Below are 26,869 nucleotides of genomic sequence, written 5' to 3'. Positions count from 1 at the left end.
TAATACCAAGGAAACTGGCAGGACAGGGCTAGCCTCAATGCTTATATACTCAGGGTATCTCCTGAACTTTTACCGCCTAATTTAAGAAATTAACCACAAGATAGCCTTGCAAAGGTCTAACAGGGGTATTGATATCAGAGTGGGTTTTAAAAGTGTATTAACTATAATCTTACTTTTAGCCTATTTGATTCTACTTATTTCAGAATTATTAATGACATTTGTGGATATATATATATACAATCTGGACTGTCAGATTATAAGCTTAAAATCAGGAGACCCTTTTATATATTTTTATAATGCCTCAAATCTAGCATAGTATCAGATACAGAGTATATGCCCCGAGTCTAGCAAAGAGTCAGTACAGTTCTGTAAATGTTGATTGCAGAAAATGAAAGACCATCAGCATAATAAACCACTGGAAATACTGACACAGATCTGTTCACAGATCAGTGCAACGGACTGTATTGTGTTCCAATTCATACGTTGAATTCATATGTTGAAGCCCAAAGTTCATGTGTTGAAGCCCTAATGCCTTATGTGACTGTATCTGGAGATAGGGTCTTTAGGAGGTAATTAAGGTTAAACAAGGTCATAAGGTTGGGGCCCTAATCTGATAGTACAGTGGCTTATATGAAGAGGAAGAGAGAGAGAGACCTCTCTCCTTCTCTCCAGGCATGTGCACCTGAAGAGAGGCGATGTGGGCACACAAAGAGAAGGCAGTCAATTTTTCTAAACTGGAATACGGAAACTCATCCAGTGTTTCTTATGAAGCACAGGATCCCACCAAGAAAAAGAAATGTCATTTATTTCTCATATTTGTCTCATATTACATTTTTTATAGAAAGTTGGTTAGAAATTTGCAACCCAAAATTAGCAAGAAAAGTCTATGATAACCTCACCCTCACTATAGATTCCTTGAATGAAGGTTGCCTTTATAGAGGGATTAACTGAAAAATTTGAAACCTGCTTTACATATTTACCATTATGATGCCTAAAATGAACACACCAGTGCAGATTCAGAAATCTAGATCAAAGGCACCTTTTCACATTTTACTCATTTTTTAAGTAGTAAATAGAAGGATGTTCTAAGCAATTAGCACAGAGATGCTTGACATTTTCACAGCAATCCGATCAACTTAACAGGGACATATTTGCAATGGCTTGGTTCTTCTGAAGGTAACAACTTTTTCTCTTCTTTTCTCTTTTTCTTTTTTTTTTCTGTTCGAAATTCAGAATTACCTCTCTCAGTTGCTAAAGTGATACCCTTAATTTCTAGGGCATTCTGACATACTTGTCAGCACCATCTCTCCAACAACTTTAAAAAATTGTCACAGGGATAAATGAACTTTTGAAAACTAAAACTCAAAACTTTATTCTGTTATCCTTTATATACTTTTTTATTGATAATCATGAGCCTTATTAATTGGATTCATCACCTTTCCCTGTGGCCAAAACTTTGAAAGTAGAATTTTGGGTTTTATTCTTTATTATATCATTTTACTCTAAAATATGTTCAAATAGATTTTTCCACACTGTGTAGTATTGTACTATGTAAAGAACGTTTGTAACTAGGTCAACATACACTGTTTCTAGGCACTACTAAGGAAATAACTGTGTTATACCCATAATAGAAAATTACCAGAGTAACAGGATTAAAATGACTCATTAGGCCCTTGATTAGGGTGCTCTGTGCTACAGGTAGTGCCAAATTGAGGGCTCTGAAGACTCATGTTGTGAAAGTTTCCTTGAGAGGTCAGAGGTCACTCTTTCAAAATACAAAGACTCTTTCAAAAAACAAATGAGTGAGTGCATTGGATCTTGAGAAAATGGGATATGGCCCCTCTTTCTCTCTGAGAATGAACATGCAGTTTGAGTAGTCTGAATCTTGGTGGAAACAGAGGAAGCTGGTCTACACAACACCTTTCTCTGCATAATCTAGAAAGATAAAGAATAACCAACCACTGCCCTGCAGGGTGAGAGCCACCAGAGTGAGACTGACAGGAGGACATTTGGAAGAAGCACCTGGATCCGAAAAGGAAGAATCCATACATCTTCCATCCCTGTGCCTGAGAAAAAGGACTTTCAGAAAGATCAAGAATTTGGTAGCCTAGAAAAGAGGGATCTCTGCTTTATATACAAATTCTGATACAGTGTCCTACATGAATATTTTATTAATTCATTCAGGACTTCTTATTGCTGTCTGTGAACTAGATACTAGAAAAGGATAAAATACTGAGCAAGCATGTATGACTCCTGTCCTCATACAGCTCATATCTAACTAAGACACGTAAATCTGGGCACCATTCTGTATGTCTTTCCTTATCTACACAAAATTTGTCAATGCACCCTACCTTCTCTGTCTTCAAAATAGATCCAGAATTTGGCTGTTTATCACAAAACATCAACTTGGTGCACAACACAATAATTTTTGCCTGTATTATTGCAACTACCTCCTACCTAACCTACTGTTTTATAATAAGTTTGTCCAGTTTCAGCATATTCTCCAAAGAACAGACATAGAGATTCCATGAAAACATAATCTTACTCGTCTATTCACAACCTTTCAATGGCTTTCCATCTCACTCAGAATAAAAACTAAGAGTCCTTACCATGGTATACCAGGACCTACATGCGCTGGCCCCACTACTTCTCTGACTACATCTCCTCCTCCCTCCTCCCTTATTCATTTCACCGTAACTAAACTGGGCTCATCACTCATCACTGTTCTTTGAACAAAGCAGGCAAGTTCCTTGCTCAGAGTATTGCACTTCATACACCCTCTGCCTGAAATGTCCTTTCCTCTGCTATCCAAATGATCTCAGAGAGCAATGGAGTGCACATGTAAAAGCTTAAAGTTTGCATTTTTTTTAATGTTTTTCAACTCGAACTGTTCATTATTTGGTACTGATCTCATGCCCAATTTGGTTATATTAGCAAAATTCTTTATTATACAAATGCTATACAAGTGCTTTAATCCTGGCTTAAAGTCTTTTTCTCCACCTAGAGGGCATATATTCTGGCTCTAATTCTAACTATCAACACTGTATACTTAATAAATATTCACTTTTGTCAGACCTTAATTTTAACATAAATCATAATTAATACAGCCTCACTGGTGGCATCAATTAAATCCACAAATGCCAAAGTTGAACTAATTTTATTTAAAATTCTATCAATTCTAGATGCAATTTTGCACACATATTTGTCTCCAATACCTCACAAAACCCTGCTGATTAAAAAAAGGATGCAAGTATAAAATAGAACAGTCATATAAAAAAGATAACGTGGCAGAGAAATGGAGGTGTGTGTGCATACTTTACCAACAAATAAGAAATGTCAACATATTTCTGAAAGATCAAAAATAAATGGAAGTGGGTTGATAAAACAAGCAGGAAAAGTTACTGCAGTAAACTGCTAAGTATCTGCAAAGCTAAAAGCCAATCATATAGATGAAACATCTTGTATCATGATTTTCTAGGGCAGTCTTTAACTTATTTTCCTAGAATAATTAATAGAAGCCCCCACTTATCTCAAAATATGCCTGTTTAGAAGACAATTAAATGACCATTATCCCTATGGAAATTCAGTTTTAGTTTCATAAGAAGCAAGAAAAATGTACACTGATTACAGTACAGGTGTTCTAGAAAGAATACTAACCCACCTGGCAACCTTCATCAGCTTCTTCCACCCCATTCAGAGTCATGTGTTTTTGTCTCCTGGGTAAAAAATAAAACAAACGGCTTTTCTTTATAAACTGAATGTCTAGGTAAGCGAATGTTTTGAAGGTGAATATTGATGCCCACAGTAAATCTCTCCTCATCTGGAATTTTGAGACCCACAGTCTAGCAGCCTACTCCTTTTCATCCTGAAGTGAAGAATGCCACTTCCCACTCAAATCTGCCACACACAGAGAGAGCTTGCCATCACATCACCACTGCACCAGGAAGGGGAAGCTGCACTAGTAAGCCAGTCCTCTTCTCTTAAATATGAGTGGCCAACCAATGATCACCAGGCACATAAAGTACACCAGCTGCCTGAGGAGAAAGATCAAAATACCAAACAAAATGACTGGTCGCACAGGAAACTCCACTAATTAGACAGTATTTTTATTATTTTACACAGATAGTTTTTGTTTGGGTTTGCCTACATGTTCTAAGTTACCCAGTATAGGGTATTTTGTTACAGCAGCTCAAACAAAGACAGGCAGTAATATGGTTTAGCTGTGTCCCCACTCGAAATATCATCTTGAATTGTAATCCAACTTGTAATCCCCATGGGTTGTGAGAGGGACCTCATGGGAGGTGATTAGATGATTGAGGCGGTTCCCCTGTGCTGTTCTCATGATAGTGAGTGAGTTCTCATGAGCTCTGATGGTTTTATAAGGAGCTTTTCCCCCATTCACTCTGCATGTCTTTCTCCTGCCACTATGTGAAGAAGGATGTGTTTGCTTCCCCTTCTGCCATGATTGTAAGTTTCCTGAGGCCTCCCCAGACATGCTAAACTGTGAGTCAACTAAACCTCTTTCCTTTATAAATTACCCAATCTCAGGTATTTCTTCATAGCAGCAGGAGAACAAACTAATACAGGCAGCTATTACTGATATTTCAGATTTACTACAGAAAAACACACTTGTCATGTATTGGTAGAACTCAGTGTATTAAGTACTTACTTTGTGTATGTTGGATGTTAACTTTTAAGAAGATTTTATATTAGAATTTAACTTTCATTGTTATCATTCGGTGGTTCATTCAACAATATTCAGTAGTTGTCCATTATATACAAAGCCATGGCATAGATACACAATGTAACCTTAAAAAATGTATAGATTACCCTGATATGTTCCAGGAGGAATTTTAAAAGGGTGCAACCAGTTTAAAAAATAGTTTGGCAGTTCTTCAAAAGGTCAATCATATAAGTTACTATAGGACCCAATAATTCTACTCCCAGGAATATGTCAAGAGAAACAAAACCATACGTATATTCAAAAATTTGTATGTTTATGCCAGCATTATTCATAATAGCAAAAAAGTGGAAAAATTTCAAATGTCCATCAACTGATGAATGGATAAATAAAATGTGGTGTATTCACACAATGGATACTTACTTGGTGACAGAAAGAAGTGAAGTACTAATACCTGCTACAATATGGATGAACCTTGAAAATATTTTGCTAAGTTAAACAACATATTGTATGATTCTATTCACATGAAATATCCAGAACAGGTAAAATATAGACACAGAAAATAGATTAGTATGTGCCAGGGCTGAGTCAAGGAGTCCATTCCCTTACTTTTAACTTTCCCTTGAGATCAGCATGAGAATGAAATTAAGAAATTCTATGTTGTGAGATCATTAATGCAAGACGTCAGTGAATCATAATGTTGATTGTGTAAGTCGGGCAAGATTTTAATGCCCCAAAAGTTATTTTCCATCCATTAAATAAAAGGAAAGCACTAGTATTCTTTTTGCTTTGTTAAATTATTATCCTTTTGTTCTTTTATTTGTATTATATGAAACTTCAATAAATTAGTAGAATAAAACACATTACTCAAAAAAAAATAGGTGTGGAATTTTAGGTCAAAAGTCAAGTACATTATCCTGACTTCTGAAATGTATCACCAATTACTCCTCCAAAACTTTGGACCAATTTATATGCCCACCAGGGGCTCAAGAATGCTTTCATTTTTCTGAAGGCTTAACTACTCTAGGTATTATTTTTGCTTATCTAAACCAAGATTTTAAAAACCAGATTCTTTAAACAGAGGTTGTAATGACAGAGAAAGTAAATAACAACAAATTATAATGACAAATTATAATGACAAATCATCTGAGCTACTTTAGAGTATCTGTACCTTCATTCAAATCCAACTCTCACTATATGTGGTTAAATCAAGCCAGGATCTGATTATATTTATGATTTTGTCAGATTGTAGCATTTAGAAAAATGGTTAGCTTGTTCTTTTGAAATATTATGGTGAATACCATGAAGCAATGAATTTTGCTACCACAACTTCTTTTTATATATTTCCCAATGTGACAGGTAAAATGTTAGAATATAATAATTTCTCATTGTCCTGCCTTCTGAGTTAGGAATAAATGTTTTTAAACATTGTTAAGCAAATTGGGTCTTTTGATATAAAGTATGATGTATTTATGACCTATTGCTACCTTATAATTACCACAAACTTGGCTACTTAAACCAATCAAATTTATTATCTCACAGTTCGGTAGCTCAGAAGTCTGGTGAGCTCAGCTGTTTTCTCTGGCCTGGGTTTTATAGGCTGAAATCAAGTTGTTGGCAAGCTGGACTAGTATTCAGAGGCTCTGAGGGAGAATCTTCTTCCAAGCTCATTCAGGTTGGCTGTCAGAATCCAGGTATTTGGGCTTCAGAGGTGAGGTCTTTGCTTCCTTGTAGGCTGTGAACCAAGAGCCTCTCTCAGGGACGTAAGGTGGCCTGAATTCCTCCATCTCCAGATAAGCTAGTGTGCTTTGAGTCATTATTACACTTGGAATCTCCTTCACTTCTCCTTCTACTGTACCTCTTCTGCCTGCAGCTAGAGAAAGTTATCTGCTTTTAAAGGATTACGTGATTAGAATGTGTCCATCTTACATCAAGTATTTTTAATCAGATTAAAAATACAGAGATCAATAAGACAGTAATCCTGCCCCCAAGGAACTCACACACAGTTTAATGGACATATTACTTTTTTTAATTATACTTTAAGTTCTAGGATACATGTGCAGAGCGTGCATGTTTGTTACATACACGTGCCATGGTGGTTTGCCGCACCCATCAACCCATCATCTACATTAGGTATTTCTTCTAATGCTATCCGTCCCCTAGCATCCCACTCCAAGACAGGCCCCACTGTGTGATGTTCCCCTCCCTGTGTACATGTGTTCTCATTGTTCAACTCCCACTTATGAGTGAGAACATGTGGTGTTTGGTTTTCTGTTCCTGTGTTAGTTTGCTGAGAATGATGGTTTCCAGCTTCATCCATGTCCCTGCAAAGGAGATGAACTCATCCTTTTTTATGGCTGCATAGTATTCCATGGTCTACATCTATTTTTTAAGGAAATAATTCTAGTAGTGCTCTTTGACCCAGTAACTCTATGTTAACATACTAAGGAAATGTTAGATGTAGCTTATATAAAAATAAATATGAAAATGTAAAAAAAAGGCTATAAAAATTGTCATTACAGCAGAGGATACAACAGCAAAATTGCTAACAACCTAAATGTTCAGCAAAAGTGATAAGTTAAGGTACACCCACATAATGAAGTGCTGTAAAGTCAATTAAAAGTATGTTGTAGATAGGTACTGATTAACATGTAAAAGGTTTTTTTTTTTTTTCACATCGTATGGGTAATGTGCCAACATTTGAGTGAGGTACATCTCACACATGAATGGGAATACACAAGCATCACACTTATGAACTACAAAAGGATCAACATATAAAAGTAAAACAAATCAACAACAAAATAGTATTACAGTGAAGCGTCTGAAAGCATATGCTCCAAAATGTAGTTTTTTTTCTGTCAGTCTGCATCCTTTGACATTTCCATTATGATCATAAGCTTAGTAATAATAAACTAACAAAAATGTTATTTTTAAGAAGTGAAGCTTATATTTCTGTGCTTTTATATAAATTTCCAGAAAGTTGTTTATCCAATTAGAACAAAAATGATTGTTTATATTTTAGGAAAAATGATAAAATAGCTTTTTATTGGGAGCAAAAAATTAAGACAAAAAATATTCTCCTTGTCCTCAGATGTTTATATCTCTTATATTAAAAAAAGATCATTAGTTTTATTACTTAACAAAAACATATCTAATATCCCCTCCCACCATTATATCATAATTTTGTTTAAATTATGCACCAAATTTCATTAGTCAGACTCATCCTTTTGAAAATGTTGCACAGTTTCAGAGCTTCCACCTCTTCCTTTACCACTACAGAAACTTTATCTGAAGGTTTTATGTCCAAACATTGGCTAGAGAACCAAACATGATTCTATGGGCTCTGAACATATCAAAGATTACAGAACAATTGGACTTCAAGGGAGAAAGGAAGTAAAAACTTAGCTTTTGGAGATAAGTATCTATCTGAGACAAATCTGAAATGTACATTTTATCAGATTTTTCTCAATTTCAACTTTCAGTGCTTGTATTGACTGGCATAGGATGATGTTTTTCATGAAAAATCAAAGGAGGTCTTAGTGATCCAAAGGATTGCAGCATTTGAAATATGTTGTGGATTTACTTGTTGCTAAGTCCCTAATTGCTCCTCAAGCACAGGGAGTAAAAAAAAGTTGGGACACCACCTTCATGATCTCATCTAAACCTAATTGCCTCCCAAAGTCTCCACCTCCTAATAGCATCCCATTGGGGGTTAGTGCTTCAACATACGAATTGAGGATGCAGTCCATACTACCTAGTTTGTAAGACTGCTTGAGAATTAAATTGAGTTCTGCATATAACCCATAGCCTGATATAATAAGGGCCCACACCGGATAGCAATGATTACTGGTAGGGGAAGTTAGTGGGTGAGGGTATGTCAAGAAAACAGTATGAGCTGTATGAGCAGAGGTGGGAATGGATCATTTGTGTTCAGGCAATGGCAAGCAGGTAAGACCAGCTGGGATGTAATATTCATGTTAGACAGAGAAAGGAAATATCAGAAGATCTGAATGTGCATTGGGAAGAACCCTGGATTTCCTTGGACACCTTTTTCTTCCTAATTGTCTAATGTTTCTGGCAATTATTGGCCTCTACTTTCTCTCAAAATGCCCATTACTTCCAGAAGAGCAACAGGAGTATTCAAACAACTAGCCAGCAATCATAAAAGTGGAAATTACTTTAGCTGCTCATTCAGAGCATGTTCTAAATATACTTGAGCTAAGGAAAGTTGAATATTCCCAAGGCAGATGTGCAGTGATAACCCTAGCTCCAAGAACTCCATTACTGTCTCAAGAGGATGTGCACAATAAGGCTATGCAGAGAACCACATTACAGAGAGGCACTTCAGCTTCCTTTTCATTAACCTCAGAATGCGAGCTGCCTATCATTATGCTTTGAAACTGGCCCTTATGGATTTGCGGTTCGTGTTGGAAACATCCGTATTTTAGTAGATAGATCTATTCTTTCAACTCTTTTTGCTTTGTGTTACTACGACTAAATATGATAGAATTATGCAGTAAACAAAGCAGGTAAGCTTCAAGTAGCTGAGGTGCAAGAAAACAGGGTACATTTACAATCAGGAAATTGATAACATTCGTTGGTTCAACTGGCAGGATAGTGGTGTTCTAGATCCTTGCTGCTACTCAAAGTGGGTTCAGAAACCAGCAGCAAGAGCATCACATGAGACTTGTTAGAAATGCAGTGTCTCAGACATCATTCCACACCTACTGAATCAGAATTTGTATTTTAACAAGGTCCCCTGGTAATTTGTATGCACACTAATGATTGAGAGGTACTATTAGTTAATAACTGAGAGGCACTCACAATTGTGTTGTTGCTTTAGAAAGGCCCTCCCAATGCTTCCCTGCCCCCCCCAACTCCCATCAGTTAGGAATCAAATTCAGCTGCTAGTCACACATTTGGGGTTTTATTTTTCCGATGTATGAAAAGTCAGTAGTTAGTACAGAGCTGAAAGAGAAGCCCCATGATGCCATCAGAAACTCAAGTTCATGCCATCTTTATGATCAGGGATCCTAATATATGTTTGTCACCTAAGGTCACAAGAAGAAAGCTCCAAATCTTGTCTGAGTTCCAGACAAAAATGAAAGAAGTGTAAAATCAAAGTGCCTGATACAATTTGGCTCTGTGTCCCCACCCATATCTCATCTTGAATTATAATCCACATTTGTTGAGAGAGGAACCTGGTGGGAGGTGATTGGATCATGGGGGAAGTTTCCCCCCATATTGTTCACGTGATAGTGAGGGAGTTCTCATGAGAACTGATGCTTTAAAAGTGTTTGACATTTCCCTCCTCATCCTCTCTATCTCCTGTCACTTTGTGAAGAAGGTGCTTGCTTCCTCTTCACCTTCTGCCATGATTGTAAGTTTCCTGAAGCCTCCCCAGCCATGAGGAACTATACATCAGTTAAACCTCTTTTGTTTATAAATTACCCAGTCTCAGGTAGTACCTTTATAGCAGTGTAAAAATGAACTAATATACAGAATTGGTACCAGAATTGGGGCACTGCTATAAAGACACTTGAACATGGGGAAGTAACTTTGGAACCAGTAATGGGCAGAGGTTGGAATAGTTTAGAGGGCTCAGAAGAAAACAGAAAAATGTGGGAAAGTTTGGAATTCCCTAGTGGCTTATTGAACGGTTTTGACCAAAATGCTGATAGTGATATGGACAAGGAAATCCAGGTTGAGGTGGTCTCAAATGGAGATGAGGAATTCATTGGGAACTGGAGCAAAGATCCCTCTTGCTATGCTTTAGTGAAGAGACTGGCAGCATTTTGCCCCTGCCCTAGAGATCTGTGAAAATTTGAACTTGAGAGACATGATTTAAAGTATCTGGCAGAAGAACTTTCAAGCAGCAAAGCATTCAAGAGGCCAATTCTGACTTATTCTGAAAGCATTCAGTTATATATGTTCACAAAGACATGGTTTGAAATTGAAACTTATGTTTAAAAGGGAAGCAGAGCATAAAGGTTTAGAAAATTTGCAGCCTGTTCATGTGGTGAAAAAGAAAACCTCATTTTCTGAGGAGGAATTCAAGCCAATGAGCTGAATATCAACAGCCAAGACAATGGGGAAAATGTCTCCAGGGCATGTCAGAGACCTTCAAGACAGCCCCTCCCATCACAGGCCCAGAGGCCTAGGAGAGCACAATGGCTTTTTGGGCCAGCCCAGGGCCCTACTGTTCTTTGCAGCCTCCAGACATGGTGCCCTGCAAGGCAGCTGCTCCAGCTCCAGACATGGCTAAAAGGGGCCAAAGTACAGCTTCAGCTGTTGCTTCAGAGGATGCAAGCCCCAAGCCTTGGCAGCTTCCAAGTGGTGTTGGACCTGTGGGTGCATAGAAGACAAGAATCGAGCTTAGGGAACCTCTGCCTAGATTTCAGAGGATGTATGAAAACCCCTAGATGTCCAGGCAGAAGTCTGTTGCAGGGGCAAAGCCCTCACAGAGAATCTCTTCTATGGCAATGCAGAGGGGAAATGTGGGGTTGGAGCCCACACACAGAGTCCCCACTTGGGCACTTCCTAGTGGAGCTGTGAAAAGAGGGCCACCATCCTACAGACCCCAGAATGGTAGATCTACTGACAGCTTGCACCATGCACCTGGAAAAGCCAGAGGCACTCAATGTCATCCTGTGAAAGCAGCCATGGTGGCTATACCCTGCAGACCCACAGGGATGGAGCTGCCCAATGCTGTCAGAGCCCACTTTTTACATCAGTGTGACCTAGATGTGAGACATGTAGTCAAAGGAGATCATTCCAGAGCTTTAAGATATAATGACTGCCCCGTTGGGTTTCGTACTTACATGGAGCCTATGGCCCCTTTGTTTTGGCCAATTTCTCCCATTTGGAATGGAAACATTTACCCAATGCCTGCAACCCCACTGTATCTAGGAAGTAACTAACTTGCTTTCGATTTTAAAGGCTTATAGGTGGAAGTGACTTGCCTTGTCTCAGATGAGACTTTGGACTTGGACTTTTGGGTTAATACTAAATAAGACTTTGGGAGACAGTTGGGAAGGCATGATTGTGTTTTGAAATGTGAAAAGGACATGAGATTTGGGAATGGCCAGAGTAGAATGATATGGTTTGGCTCTGTGTCCCCATCCAAATCTGATCTCAAACTGTAATCTCCATGTGTTGAGGGAGGGACCTGGTATGAGGTGATTGGATTATGGGGGCAGTGCTCCCCATGCTGTTCTCATGATAGTGAGTGAGCGCTCATGAGATCTGACAGTTTTATAAGGGGCTCTTCACCCTTTGCTCTTTGTCTCTCTTCTGCTGCCTTGTGAAGAAGGCCCTTGCTTTCCCTTCACCCTCTGCCATAATTGCAAGTTTCCTGAGGCCTCCCCAGCCATGTGGAACTGTGAGTCAATTAAGCCTCCTTTGTAAATTACCCATTCTCAGGTAGTATCTTTATAGCAGTGTAAAAATGGACTAATGCACCCACAATTACTAGAGATCCTATAATCAACCCCTTATCTCATGATGATCATCATGACCGTTTTCCCTGACTGAGCTCTGACCAATATAATCCCAACAGTGAGGTCTTTCCAAGCCCATCGTACAACTGAATCAACTCAAATACAAGTTAGATAAACATACAAAAATGTTTATGCATTCAAGTATAAAAAAAAGTGGGTACTGAATATTTAGTTCTCATATAATTTCAGTGAGATGAACTATCCCTTGATATTGATATACAGTAATTTTCATTGTTTGGTTGTACACCATATGTTTTGATCTTCCACTGGTCTCTCCCCACTCAAATATATCTTCCCCACAATGGCCAGAGTAACTTTATAAAACAGAGATTTAATAATGGCTGTTCATTCGTTAAAATCCATTGGTGGCTATACACTGCCTGCTGGATACAATTCAACTTATTACACCGCAAACAAACATCTTTCCTGAAAGTCCCAATATTTCTTTAGAACAACAATTATCATGGCTGTCCCCCCAAGTACTCTAATCTCCTTTAACACCAAGCTCATTCCTCTTTTTCAAACATCTTACCTTTTCCCACGACCATGCCTTTGCATATAATATAACACACCATCTGTCTAGTCCTTCCTCCCTTCCCTGACTGGTGAAATCTTACTAATCGTTCAAGGTCCAACCCAAATAGTAACTCCTCAGCAAAGTCTTTTCAGCCCTGCTGGGTTAACAGGTGTCTCCAGTGTATGTGTGTGACATTGTTTCAAAATTTATTTTGCATAAGTATCTACGGACTTCACTCTGTTTTGAGAAGTAGTACCACCGACTAGCACAGTAGCTGACACATCATAGGAATACATTAAAAGCTGACTTAATTAACTAATCTGCTCAGACATTCTGAGAAAATGTTCCTCTTCCTCAGCAGTGTTAGTTTTGCTCTTTTCAGGTCATTCAGACACATAATGGAAGCTGGGTTCAAATATACATGTGAGGTTTTAAATACTGCATGATACAATTTAGATCAGTGTCCCCACCCAAATCTCATGTTGAAATGTAATCCCCAATGCTGGAAGTGGGGCCTGGTGGGAGGTGATTGGATCATGGGGATGGTTTCTCATGATTTAACACCACCCCCACTTGAATTATAATCCACATTTTAAATAACATCCACATTGGTGCTGTTGTCATGATAGTGAGTTCTCATGAAATCTGGTTGTTTAAAAGTTTGTAGCACCTCCCACCTCTCTCTCTTCCTCCTACTCTAGCCACGTGAAGTACCAGCTCTCCCTTCACCTTCTGCCATGATTATACATTTCCCAAGGCCTCCCTAGAAACCGAGCAGATGCCAGCATCATGCTGCCTATATAGCCTGTGGGATCAAGGGCAAATTAAACATCTTATCTTTCCTTTATAAATTATCCAGTCTCAGGTATTTCTTCTTTTTTTTTTTTTTTTTTTTTGACGGAGTCTCACTCTGTCACCCAGGCTGGAGTGCAGTGGCATGATCTCAGCTCACTGTAACCTCAGCCTCCTGGGTTCAAGTGATTCTCGTGCCTCAGCCTCCTGAGCAGCTGAGATTATAGGTGCACGTCACCACACCTGGCTAATTTTTGTATTTTTAGTAGAGATAGGGTTTTGCCATGTTAACTAGGCTGGTCTCAAACTCCTGACCTCAGGTTATCTACCTGCCTTGGCCTCCCACAGTTCTGGGACTACAGGCATCAGCCACCATGGCCAGCCTCAGGCATTTCTTTATAGCAGTGCAAGAATGGACTAAACCAGTGCACTAAAATTTTTTTTTAATTTGTGAAAGTGAAAATATATGCTGTGTGACCATAAAAGAGGGGTGTTCAAAAAAACTGATCATGTTGACTTTGAGTAGATTTAATCCATCATTTAAAACCTTTCCCAAAAGCTAGCTGGTCACAGTGACTCATGCCTGTAATCCTGGAACCTTGGGAGGTGGGGGCAGGAGGATCACTTGAGCCCAGGAGTTCAAGACCAGCCTGGGCAGGATAAGGAAACCCCATCTCTACTAAATTTTAAAAATTAGCCTCATGTAGTGGCATGTGCATGTAGTCTCAGCTACTTGGCAGGCTGAGTTGGGAGGAATGCTTGAGCATGGGACGTCAAGGCTGCAATGATCATGCCACTGCACTCCAGCCTGGGCAACAGAGTGAGACCCTGTCTCAACAACAACAATGACAAAAATCTATCCCACAAAGAAAACTCCAGACCCAAGAGAACTCTTATCAACATTAAAGGAAGAAATGATATCAAACCCACACATTCAGAGATTAGGAAAAGAAGGGACACTTCTCAACTCATTTTATGAAGCTAACATAATAATGATACATGCAAGAAAAGTAAAGATCAATATACCTCATGAATGTAGATACAGAAATCCTAAAAAAAGAATAGCAAGTAGAGTCAAATAATATATAAAAAAGATAATACAGCAAGAGAAAGTGGAATTTATCTCAGCAACACAAGATTGTTTTAACATTTGAACACTGATCAATATAAATTAACATATTGACAGAATAAGGTGGGAGGGAAATGAATATATCCAAGGACGAAGAAAAGGCATTTGACAAAAAGTGACACTTGGTCATGATAAAAACTGACAGCAAAGAAAAAAAAAAAAAAGAAAAGGAATTAAATGAAAAATTCCTAATCAGGTAAATAAAAGTCCCTTAATCTGATAATCTGATAAAACCATATCTACAAATTACCTACATTACTATTATATTAACAGTGAAATATTGAATGCTTTCCTAGTGAGATACGATACGGTAGGGAAACATAACACAGATGTCTACTTATTACCACCTCCATGTAATACTTAAATTCAAATACATGCAATAAAGCAAGGGTGGGAAAGTGTATAAAGATTGGAATGAAAGAAGTAAAAAGGTCATTATTTGCAGATGACATGGTTGTATACACAGAAAATTTTTTAAACTATTACAAACCATTAGAATTATTAAGTAAACTTAATAAAACATCTAGCTACAAGAATAATATGCGAAAATCAATTATGTGTCTCCTATATTAACAACAATTAGAAAATAAAATTTTTGAAATTCACAATGACACCATAAAAAATGCTTAAGAATAGAAATAAACCTAAGAAAAGTTAAACAAAACCACTAAAATAAAAATTATGAAACATTGCTGACAACATTTAACTTCATGTTCTAAAAAAAAAAGCTAAAAAAATTTTTAATTGTATTTGTAATTGACAGATAATTACATACATTAATAGGGTAAAATGGGATGTTATAATAAATACATACATTATGGAATGATTAAATCAGGCTAATTAGCATAGCCATCACCTCATATATTTATTATTTCTTTGTAATGAGAACATGTAAAATCAACTTTTTAGGCAATTTTGAAATATACAATGCATATTATTAACTGTGGTCCCCAGACCATGCAATAGATCACTAGATCTTATTAATCCTGTCTGATTGAAACTTTGCACCCTTTGATTAACATCTCCCCTTTCTTCCCCATCCATCCAGCCCTCCAGGCTTTGTAACCACTATTCTACTCTCTATTTCCCAGTTAAACTTTTTTAGATTCCACTTATAAGTGAGATCATGCAGTATTTTTCTTTCTGTGCCTGGCTTATTCAATTAGCATAATGTCCTCCAGGTTCAACCACATCATCACAAGTGACAGAGTTTCCTTCATTTCTAAGACTGAATAATAATCCTTTGTGTATATATACCACATTTTATTTATCCATTTATCCACTGATGGGCACTTAGGTTCTTTTCATATCTTGGCTATTGTGAATAATGCGGCAATTAACATGGGAATGCAAATATTTCCTTGACATATTGTTTTTAATTCCTTTGGATATATATCCAGCAGTGGAATTGCTGAATCATATGGTAATTCTGTTTTTAGTTTTTTGAGGAGCCTCCATACTGTTTTCATAATGGCTGTACTAATCTGCATTCTCGCTAACAGTGTACACAGGTTCTTTTTTCTCCATATCCTCGCCAGCATTTGTTATCTTTCACCTTTTCGATACTAGCCATTCCAATAGGTGTAAGGTGATATCTCACTGTGGTTTTAAGTTGCATTTCCCTGATTAGAAATGTTGAGCTTTTTTTTTTTTCTTTTTTTTTTTTGGCCACTTGTATGTCTTCTTTTAGGAAATGCCTATTCAGGCAGGTCTTTTACCCATTTTAAATTAGGTTTTTTGTTTTCGTGCTGTTAAGTTTCTTATATATTGTGGATATTAGCCTATCAGATGTATGATATGCAAATACTTTCTTACAATCTGTAGGTTGTCTCTTCACTCTGTTGTTTCCTTTGCTGTTCAGAAAGAAACTTTTTAGTTTAGCACAATCCCATTTGTCTATTTTTACTTTCGTTGCCTGTGCTTTTGAAGTCATAGCCAAGAAATGATTGCCCAGACCAATGTCATAGAGCTTTTCTTTATGTTTTCTTCTAGAAGTTTTACAATTTTAAGTCATATGTTTAAGTCTTTAATCCACTTTGAGTATATGGGGTGAGATAAGAATTCAATTTTATTCTTCTGCATGTAGACATCCAGTTTTCTCTTTACCATTTTTCGAAGACACTGTCCTCTCCCCAGTGTATTCTTGGCACCTTTGTCAAACATCAATTGATCATAAATGCCTGGATTTATTTTGGGGCTCTCTATCCTGTTCCATTGGTCAGTGCGTCTGTTTTATGCCAGTACCATGCTGTTTTGATTACTATAGCTTTGCAATGCATTTTTCAATAAGGTAATGTCATGCATTTTGACTTTTTTCTTTTTGCTCAAAATTTCCTTGGTTATTTGGGGTCTTTTGTGGCTCTATAAAAAAATGTAGGATTGCTTTTTCTATTTCTGTAAAAAATGATATTGAAAGTTTGATAGAGATTGCATTGAATCTGTAGATCACCTTAAGTAGTGTGGGCATTTTAACAGTATTCATTCTTTCAATTCATGAACACAGTATAGCTCTCCATTTGTTTGTTTTGTCTTCAATTTATTTCAATGTTTTATAGTTTTCCTTGTAGAGATCTTTTACCTTGTTGGTTGAATTTACTCCTAAGTATTTTTATGCTATTGTAAATGAAATTGCCTTCTTAATTTCTTTTTCAGATAATTTTTATTAGAGTATGGAAATGCTACTAAATTTTGTATGTTGATTTTTTATTCTGCAACATTACAGGATTTGTTTTTCAATTCTAACAGTTTTTTTAGTGGAGTCTTTCTAACAGTTTTTTTAGTGGAGTCTTTATTGTTTCTATATATAAGATCATGTCATAGCAAACAGACAATTTCACTGCATTCTCGCCTATTTGGATGCCTTTTATTTCTTTTTCCTTCCTAATTGCTCTGACTAGGACTTCCAGTACTATGTTGAATAGAAGTGGAGAGAGTGGGCATTCTTGTCCTTGACTGGCATGCCCCCAGGCTAACGCAGCAGACTTGTACATACCTCCCAGGCCTGTAGCCTTACCATCTGCCTCTAGCAGACATGCTCCCATGTTAGTCAAGCTGACATGCACCTGTGTCCCAGGCCTGAGAAACATGCCCAGGGGCCACCCAGGATAGTCAAACAGCTATGTAAAGCATCCAGGCCCCAATCCATAGGCCATCCCTGGCAGGTATGCCCCCCAGGCCAGCCAAGCCACTACACAACTATGCCCTTCCTGGCCAAAGTAACAGCCCCATGACCCCAACCCAAGTGAGCCAATGCCAAGTTGGCAAACCACTGTGTGCATTAATGCTTCTCTGGCCTGAGAAACAGTTCAGTAAACCCACCCCCAACAAAGCTGCACCACCACTACCATAAATTCTCTTAGTATAGGCTACTGGGACACTTGCAAACATCACTAGCCTAGTTTACAACTGAAAAAACTTAATGGAGACTACACTACTGTATCCACCTTAAACTAAAGTCAATTCACCCCCACTGAACTGACACCCCAAGACTCATGTATACAAATACATTTTTCCCTATGAAAACCCTGTAAAATTGGAAGAGGTGACTGACTATTCCACCAGATGCACAGAAATCAACATAAAAACATATCAAACATTAAAAAGAAAAAAATGACACCTCCAACTGAACACAATAATTTTTCAGTAACAGACCCCAATCATAAGAAAATAAACAAAATGGCAGAAAGGGAATTCAACATAATGATCTTAAGGAAACTCATTGAAATATAAAAGAATATAGACAATTCAACAAAATCAGGAAAACAATTCATACTTTGAATGAGAAATTCAACAATGGGATAGATATTTTAAAAAAATAGAAATTCTAGAGCTGAAGAATCAATAAATAAAATGCCTAAATACAATCAAGAGTTTCAACAACAGACTAAACCAAGCAAAGGAAAGAATTTCTGAACTTGGGGACAGTCTTTTGAAATAACACAGGCAGACAAAAAAAGAAAAAAATTAAAAAGGAAAAAAGAAAATGTACAGGATTTATTAGACATCAGTAAGTAAACAAATATTCACATTATGGGTGTTACAGAAGGAGAAGAGTATGCAGAAGGTGTAAAAACTTATTTACTAAATTATTATAACAGCTGAAGACTTCCTAAGTTGTGGGAGAAAGAAGGATATCAGATCAAGGAAGCTCAAAGAACCTCAAATACATTCAGATCAAACAGGGCCCCTCCGAGGCACATTATAGTCAAATTGTCAAAAGACAAACACAAAGAAAAAATTCTAAAAACAGCAAGAAAAAAAGCATCAAGTCACATATAAGAGAATATGCATTAGGCTAACAATAGATTTCTCAGCAGAAATTACAGGCTGGGAGAGAGTGTGATGCTACAGTCCAAGTACTGAAAGAAAAAACAGATAGCTAAAAATTATATACCTAGCAAAGCTATCTTTCAAAAATGAAAGAGGGATCGAATCATTCCCAGATGAGTAAAAACTAAGGGAATTTTTTACCACTAGACTGGCCTTACAATAAATGCTCAAAGGAGTCTTACATCTGGAAGTAAAAAGACAATAACCACCATTATGAAACATGCAAAACTGTAAAATTCACCAGGAAGGCCAATACACAAAAGAGAAAGAGAAAGGAATCAAAACTTATCACTACCAAAATACCACCCAACCACAAAAATAAATAATAATACAGGAAGAAAGAAAGAATATACTAAACAATCAGAAAAAGAAACAATAAAATGACACAAATAAGTTCTTACCTATCAATAACAACCTTGAATGTAAATGAATTAAATTTCCCAGTTAAAAGATATAGATGAGATGAACAGATTTCTTTTAAAAAATACCCAACTACATGCTGCCTATAAGAAATTCATCTCAGCTGTAAAGACACACATAGATTGAGAGTGAAGGGATGGAAAAAGATATTCCACACAAATAAAAACAAAAGGTGAGCAGGAGTAGCTATACCTATATCAGACAAAACAGTTCAAGTCAAAAACTGTGAAAAAGAGGCAAAGAGCAGCAATATATAATAATAAAAGGACCAATTCAGCAAGAAAATATAGCAAGTGTAAATATATATGCACCCAACACTGGAGCACTCAGACATATAAAGCAAATATTATTAGATTGAAACAGACAGATAGACCCCAATACAATAATATTAATAGTTAAGGACTTCAATACTCCACTGTCAGCATTGGACAGATAATCAAAAAAAGAAATATTGGATTTAAAATGCACCATAGAGCAAATGGACCTAATAGTCATTTATAGATCATTTTACCCAACAGCTACAGAACACATATTCTTATCAGTGCAAGAAACATTCTCCAGGAAAGACCACATGTTAGGATATGAAACAAGTCTCAATTTTTTTACTGAAATCATATCAACTATCTTATTTAACCACAACAGAATAAAACTAGAAATCAATAATGAGGATCATTCAAAACTATACAAATACATGGCAATTAAACAACAGGCTTCTGCATGAATAATGGGTGAATGAGGAAATTAAGGATGAAATTCTAAAATTCCTTGAAACAAATGCAAATAGAACCCAAACATACCAACACCTATGGGAGACAGCAAAACTTGCCTTAAGAGGCAAGTTTAGGCTGAGCACGGTGGCTCATGCCTGTAACCCCAGCACTTTGGGGCGCCGAAGCCAGTGGATCACATGAGGTTGGGAGTTCAAGACCAGCCTGGCCAACGTGGTGAAACCCCATCTCTACCAAAAAAAATACAAATATTAGCCTAGCCTAGGTGACAGAGCAAGACTCTGTCTAAGGAAGAAAAAAAAATACCAGAGACTGGGTAATTTATAAAGGAAAGAGGTTTAGTTGACTCACAGTTCCACATGGCTGGGGAGGCCTCATAATCATGGCAGGAGGTGAATGAGGAGCAAAGTCACATCTTACATGGTGGCCTGGCCAGTATGTGAAACCTCATTTCTACTATATGAAAATTAGCCAGACGTGGTGGCATGTGCCTGTAATCTCAGCTACCTGGGAGTCTGAGGCATGAGAATTGCTTGAATCCAAGAGGCAGAGGTTGCAGTGAGCCAAGATCATGCCATTACACTCCAGCCTGGGTGACAGGAAAAAAAAAAAAAAAAGAAAAAGAAAAAGAAAAAAAAGAGACAGTAATAGTGATAAATGTCTACACTAAAAAAACTAGAAAGATTTCAAATAAACAACTTAATGTTACATCTCAAAGAACTATAAAAGCAAAAATAAACCAAACCCACAATTAGTCGAAGGAAAAAAAAATAAAGATCAAAGCAGAAATAAAATTGAGATAAAAAATACAAAAGATCAACAAAACAAAAAGTTGGCTTTGTGAAAAGATAAACAAAAGTGACAAACCATTAGCTAGATGTAAGAAAAAAGAAAGAAGATCTAAATTTAAAAAAAAATCAGAAACAGAAAAGATGTCACAACAGATACCACAGAAATACAATGGATTATTAAAACTATTATGAACAACTATACACCTGTAAATTCAAAAATCGAGATAAAATGAATAAATTCCTCAACACATACAACATACCAACATTAAAGCAAGAATAAGTGGAAAACCTGAACAGACCAACAACAAGCAATGAGATTGAATCCATAATAAAAAGTCTTCCAGCAAAGAAATATCCAAGACCAGATGACTTCACTGCTAAATTCTACCAAAATTTTAAAGAATTAATATCAATTCTTCTCAAATTGTTTCAAAAAATTTGAAGTGGAAGAAACTCTTCGTAACTCATTTGATGAAGCCAACATAACCCTGATACCAAAACCAGAGAAGGACACAACATAAAAAGAAAACTACAGGCCAATACTCCTAATCAATACAGACACAAAAAAACCTCAACAAAATACTAGCAAACCAAATCCAACAATACACCAAGAAGATAATATGTCATTATCACTGGGATTTATCCCAGGAATGCAAGGATGGTTGAACATATGCAAACCAATAAACATGAAACATCAATAAACATGATACACCACATTAACAGAATGAAGGATAAAAACCATATGATCATCCTGATAGATACAGAAAAAGCATTTGATAAAATTCAACATCCCTTCTTTATAAAAACTCCTAATAAATTAGGGATGGAAGACGAGTACTTCAACACAATAAAGGCAATATATTACAAACCTCCAGCTAACATTATACTAAATGGGAAAGGGCTGAAAACGTTTTTACTAAGAACTAGAATAAGACAAGGATGCCCAGTCTCACCATTCCTATCTAACATAGTACTAGAAGTCCTTGCCAGAACAATTAAACGAGAGAAGGAACTAAAGCACACTAAATTGAAAAGGGGGAAATCAAATAGTCTGTTTTCAGATGACATGATCTTATACACAGAAAAACCTAAAAACTCTACCTAAAAACTCTTAGAACTACTAAATTCAGTAAAGTTGCAAGATGCAAAATTCACATAGAAAAATCAGTAGCATTTCTATGCACAAACAACAAATTAGCTGAAAAAGCAACCAAGAAGGCAATCTCACTTACAATATCTACACGCAAAAAAATACCTAGGAATAAATTTAAACAAGGATGTGAAAGAACTCTGCAAGGAAAACAAAACACTGATGAAAGTAAGTGAATAGTATACAAATAGAAAGACATCCCATGCTTATAGATCAGAAGAATTAATAGTATTAAGATGACCACACTAAGCAATCTGCATATACAATGCAATCCTTATTAAAATATTAATGACAGTCTTCACAGAAATAGGAAAAAAATATTAAAATGTGTATGGAACCACAAAAGATTCCTAATAGCCAAAGCAATCCTGAGCAAAAAGAACAAAGCTGGAGGCATCACACTAACTGACTTCAAAATATGCTGCAAAGCTGTAGTAACCAAAATAGAATGGTATTCGAATAAAAACAGACAACTAGACCAACAGAACAGGATAGAGAACCCAGAAATTCACCCATGTATCTATAGCCAACTGATTTTTTACAAAGGTGCCAAAAACACTCATTGGGGAAAGGGCAGTCTCTTCAATACATGGTTCTGGGGAAAATGGATATTCATATACAGAAGAATTTAACTAGACCCCAATATCTCACCCTATACAAAAATCAACTCAAAATGGATCAAAGACATAAATGTACAATCTAGAACTATAAAACTGTTAGAAGAAAACACAGGGAAAATATTTTATGAATAAGACCTCCAAAGCACATGCAACAAAAGCAAAAATAAACAAATGGGATTATATCAAACTAAAAAGCTTCTGCACAGCAAAGGAAACAAGCAACAGAGTTAAAAGACAACCCAAAGAATGGGAGAAAATATTTGCAAACCATTCAACTGGCAAGGAATTCATATTCAGGATACACAAGAAACTCAAACATCTTAACCATGACAAAAAAAAATTTTAATAGGCAAATGATCTGAAAAGACATTACTCAGAAGAAGACATGCATACAAATGGTCAAAAAAATACATGAAAAAATGCTCTAAACATGAGAGAAATACAAATCAAAACCACAATGAGTTATCATCTCACCCCAACTAGGATGGCTATTATCAAAAAGACAAAAAATTACAAATAACTAGAATAGCTTTATTTTTTAAAAAATCGATATGATGAAATAGCCAAAAAAATAATAATAATAAGACGAAGAAGAAGAAAATGAGATAAACAAGAGAAAATATCAACCACATGCACTTGGAGAATCCACAGTGGTACAGAATTCAGGGACATCCCCTCAATTGCCTTCGTTTTAATGTCTGTATATGACAGTTTCCCACTAAACTGCAAGCTCTATAAGAGCAGGGAGTCTCTCTTCCTATCATAGTATGACCAATACAACTTAACCACAGGCCAGGCACGGTGGCTCACGCTTGTAATCCCAGCACTTTGGGAGACCGAGGCGGGCGGATCACGAGGTCAGGAGATCGAGACCACGGTGAAACCCCGTCTCTACTAAAAATACAAAAAATTAGCCGGGCGTGGTGGCGGGCACCTGTAGTCCCAGCTACTCGGAGAGGCTGAGGCAGGAGAATGGCGTGAACCCAGGAGGCGGAGCTTGCAGAGAGCCGAGATTGCGCCACTGCACTCCAGCCTGGGTGACAGAGCGAGACTCCGTCTCAAAAAAAAAAAAAAAAAAAAAAAAAAAAAAACTTAACCACAGTGGGAGCACATAGTAAGTGTTCAAAGGAGAGACAGAGTAGGGAAGAAAGGAGAGAGCAGGGAGGGAGGAAGTGGATGTAGATAATTATTTTGCCCTCCTTCTATATTAAAAGCAATCTATTCCTTCTGAGTAACAACCCCAATCTACCCTACAGCAAGAGACTGGTCTTAGAGAACCACTTTAGAGGTGCATAATATCTTTTTCATACCATAAATCTTATATTGATTTTAACCAACTTCAATACAGTTTCCTTCTCTTTACATTTCATATTTTCCCTCAGATAATCTTTATTTCCTTGAACATTTCTAAGGAAATTCTTGATATTTATTGCTAAGATTGCTTTATTATATTGTAAAGTCTTCTCACTGGAGCATTGTAAGGAAAAGGTTAAAGAATGTTCACAAATTCTTCCAAGATGTGTAGACTCTTATTTGGAGGCTCTTGGACTTAACAGAAAAACTCAATTTTCAATATCTCTTGAATGTCTGCTATTATGTCTGGGGAATGCGCATTTTAGAATTTGCAACTTAAAAGGCTGCTAAATTTTAAAATTCTTCTTTGAGACAAAAAATTACGTCAATCATCTGATATATAATTAGTACTGCTAAAATTGTTATTACTATCTACTCTCATTAGAGCAAAAAAAAAAAACCCTTTCTGTTTGTAATTTTTTTTTCACAGCATTCTCCTGCCTCAGCCCCCCGAGTAGCTGGGACTACAGGTGCCCGCCACCACGCCTGGCTAATTTTTTGTATTTTTAGTAGAGACAGGGTTTCACCATGTTAGACAGGATGGTCTCAATCTCCTGACCTCGTGATCCGCCCGCCTCGGCCTCCCAAAGTACTGGGATTACAGACATGAGCCACTGCGCCCGGTCTCTGTTCATAATTTTAAATTTAGTAAATACCAAGAATAAACACCTTTAAATGTATTGACTTAATGCAATGTATAATTAAAGGTTAAAACCATTTGAAGAAAAAGAGGTGTGGAACTCAGCGAGACAATCTAACTGAAACAATCTAAAACTTTAATGTCAGTGTTTTACAGCTTGACTATGTCAATTCATAAATTTGTTTTCGATACAGTCCTGAATCAGCACAGTAAGATTTTGACTAACAACGTGGACCAAGACTTATCTTGAAGCACATAAATCATTTTTGACACATATGTTCACAACAACAGCCTTCAGAAGAAAAGGGAACAGTGAAAGTTCTAAGAAACTGGGCAGGAATACTTCCTAACGTTCAGTGGTTTAGATGAGTTGCTAAATCCTAAGTTGCAAAAGTGTATGTAGTTCGCATTTAAAAAAAAATAACCTATTCACTATACAGACAAAAAGTCCCTTTGAACATGCTCTATTTGGGGGTAATTCTGTGACTCAAAGAGTTTGCAACATTTCCCCAGGGATACTTTAATCATTTCTCCCTTTTACACTTTAAAGACCTCAAAAAATCCAGTTATGTGTCATGAATACACATATGTGCCAGATACATTCAGAACATACATTTCCTGCTAAATAATTAAGAGTGGAAGAGCATGTCTTTGTGAGCTGAATGATAGCTTTCTCATATAGTTGACAATTCTCTTAAAACACAATATTTCACAATAATTCCTAAATATTCATTAAGGGATCAGCATCCCAAACCAAAGTATTATGGTTCTGAGAGATTTTCTCCATTGCACTGGTCAGCCAAAGGGCACTTTTGGGAGCAATGTCTGAGATCTAGAAAAGTTTTAGGGAAAAAAATTACATAGATAGATAGATAGATAGATAGATAGATAGATAGATAGATAGATAATAGGTAGGTAGATAGATAGGTAGATAGATAGATAGATAGGTAGATAGATAGATAGATACTGAAAAATAACTAAACCCAAATCTTCACAACTAAGCTAAGCCAGAAATGTCTGGATTTAGACACAGTCATTATAATTCAAAAGGGTATTTATTGGAGAGTATAGGTAATTTCCGTGTGTGCTTAAACCAAAATTAGCTTACAATAGCCTACCCAAATGGAGCAACAACCTTTTCTTCTATACTTGCCCTTACTTCTTCTGATACTCCTCTCATTTTTCATACATCAAACACGCGAACAAGTCTCTCCGCTAGCAAATCATTCCATTATTTTATTAATTCTAATGTATTTTTAGTCTGGACACATAAATTCATATAAAATTAAATTCATCTACCTAGATCTTCATTCCCTGCACTTGCTGCTGCCTGTAACCTTTCCAATCTGAAATTTATTTCACTGAATGGAAAAGCTAGAAATAAAATGATAGAGAATAAGGTTTGCCTTCTTTCTCTCAAATACTATATTATACTAACTTTTGTAAGTAAAGGGGTTGCCTCTTCCGTGAGGGATTATATTGCTTTTTCCAACTGAGGGTCTCAAAGTCATTTTTAGCTATTACATTTTTCTAAGCCACCATTAGTTCTGGTCTCACATAATCCTTAAGGTTCATCTCCCTTATTCTGCTTCTCCAAAAGCATGGTCTCCTCTATGTATATTCTGTTTATTTTTCTACCTAAAATCTAAATATATCCAACAGCCTCTTAGATCCTCCTCCTTTCTTGTTGGTAATTTGTAGTTATTATTAAGGAGGATTCTTCTAATTCCCCTTGAACCATGTCATCTATGAGCTAGGATCCCTGACATGGAATCATACTATTTTTTTTCTGTTATTTTTTAAATTTGCTTCATGAAAGACCAGAATGACATTTCTGAGTACCTGGAGTCTGCTCTCTCTTCATTGTTTTGATGTCCAAGAATAAGCTATTCATTTACTGTTACCTCTACCTAGAATGTCCTTCCTCCTCTTCTTTTTCTAGCCAACTCTCCATCATACCCCAAGAAGACCTACTGTGTAATCACTTTTTCTCATAGAATTACTTTCTCATATAAAAAGTGATTACACTGGAGCCTTCCTTCCAGTTCTCCATCTCTATTCTTGCAACACACTTTACATGTGCCTTTACTATAGCACTTAATACATTTCACTAAAGTTAATTAACTAGACTGTGAGTTCTTGAAATAATCTCTATTGGTCTGGAAGTCCCCAGAGCCTTATAAGCTATATTCATTCATCCATTTGTTTACTTATTTAATC

General features: G+C 36.7%; 1 protein-coding gene and 1 pseudogene across 10 annotated transcripts in view; both read right to left on the bottom strand.

Annotated features, from left to right (window-relative positions):
- MRPL39 (mitochondrial ribosomal protein L39) overlaps positions 1-26,869 on the bottom strand; it is a 227,299-nt gene that overhangs the window by 78,286 nt on the left and 122,144 nt on the right. The window contains exon 12 of one of the 10 annotated variants that reach the window (XM_058427703.1): positions 20,521-20,684. The exons of 8 other annotated variants lie outside the window; for them this stretch is intronic. The gene's annotated coding sequence lies outside the window, so the exon portion shown is untranslated. Of the gene's footprint in view, positions 1-20,520; positions 20,685-26,869 lie in introns of those variants that run through there. One more of the 10 variants, XM_058427708.1, reaches the window with a different exon arrangement.
- On the bottom strand, positions 7,357-7,449 carry LOC116482828 (small nucleolar RNA U13; annotated as a pseudogene).

Source organism: Hylobates moloch, unplaced genomic scaffold (assembly GCF_009828535.3).
Source record: "Hylobates moloch isolate HMO894 unplaced genomic scaffold, HMol_V3 SCAFFOLD_14, whole genome shotgun sequence".
NCBI classification, from domain to species: domain Eukaryota; kingdom Metazoa; phylum Chordata; class Mammalia; order Primates; family Hylobatidae; genus Hylobates; species Hylobates moloch.
Note: the sequence above shows the minus strand (reverse complement) of the source record. Positions and strands in the feature narration are given on the sequence as shown.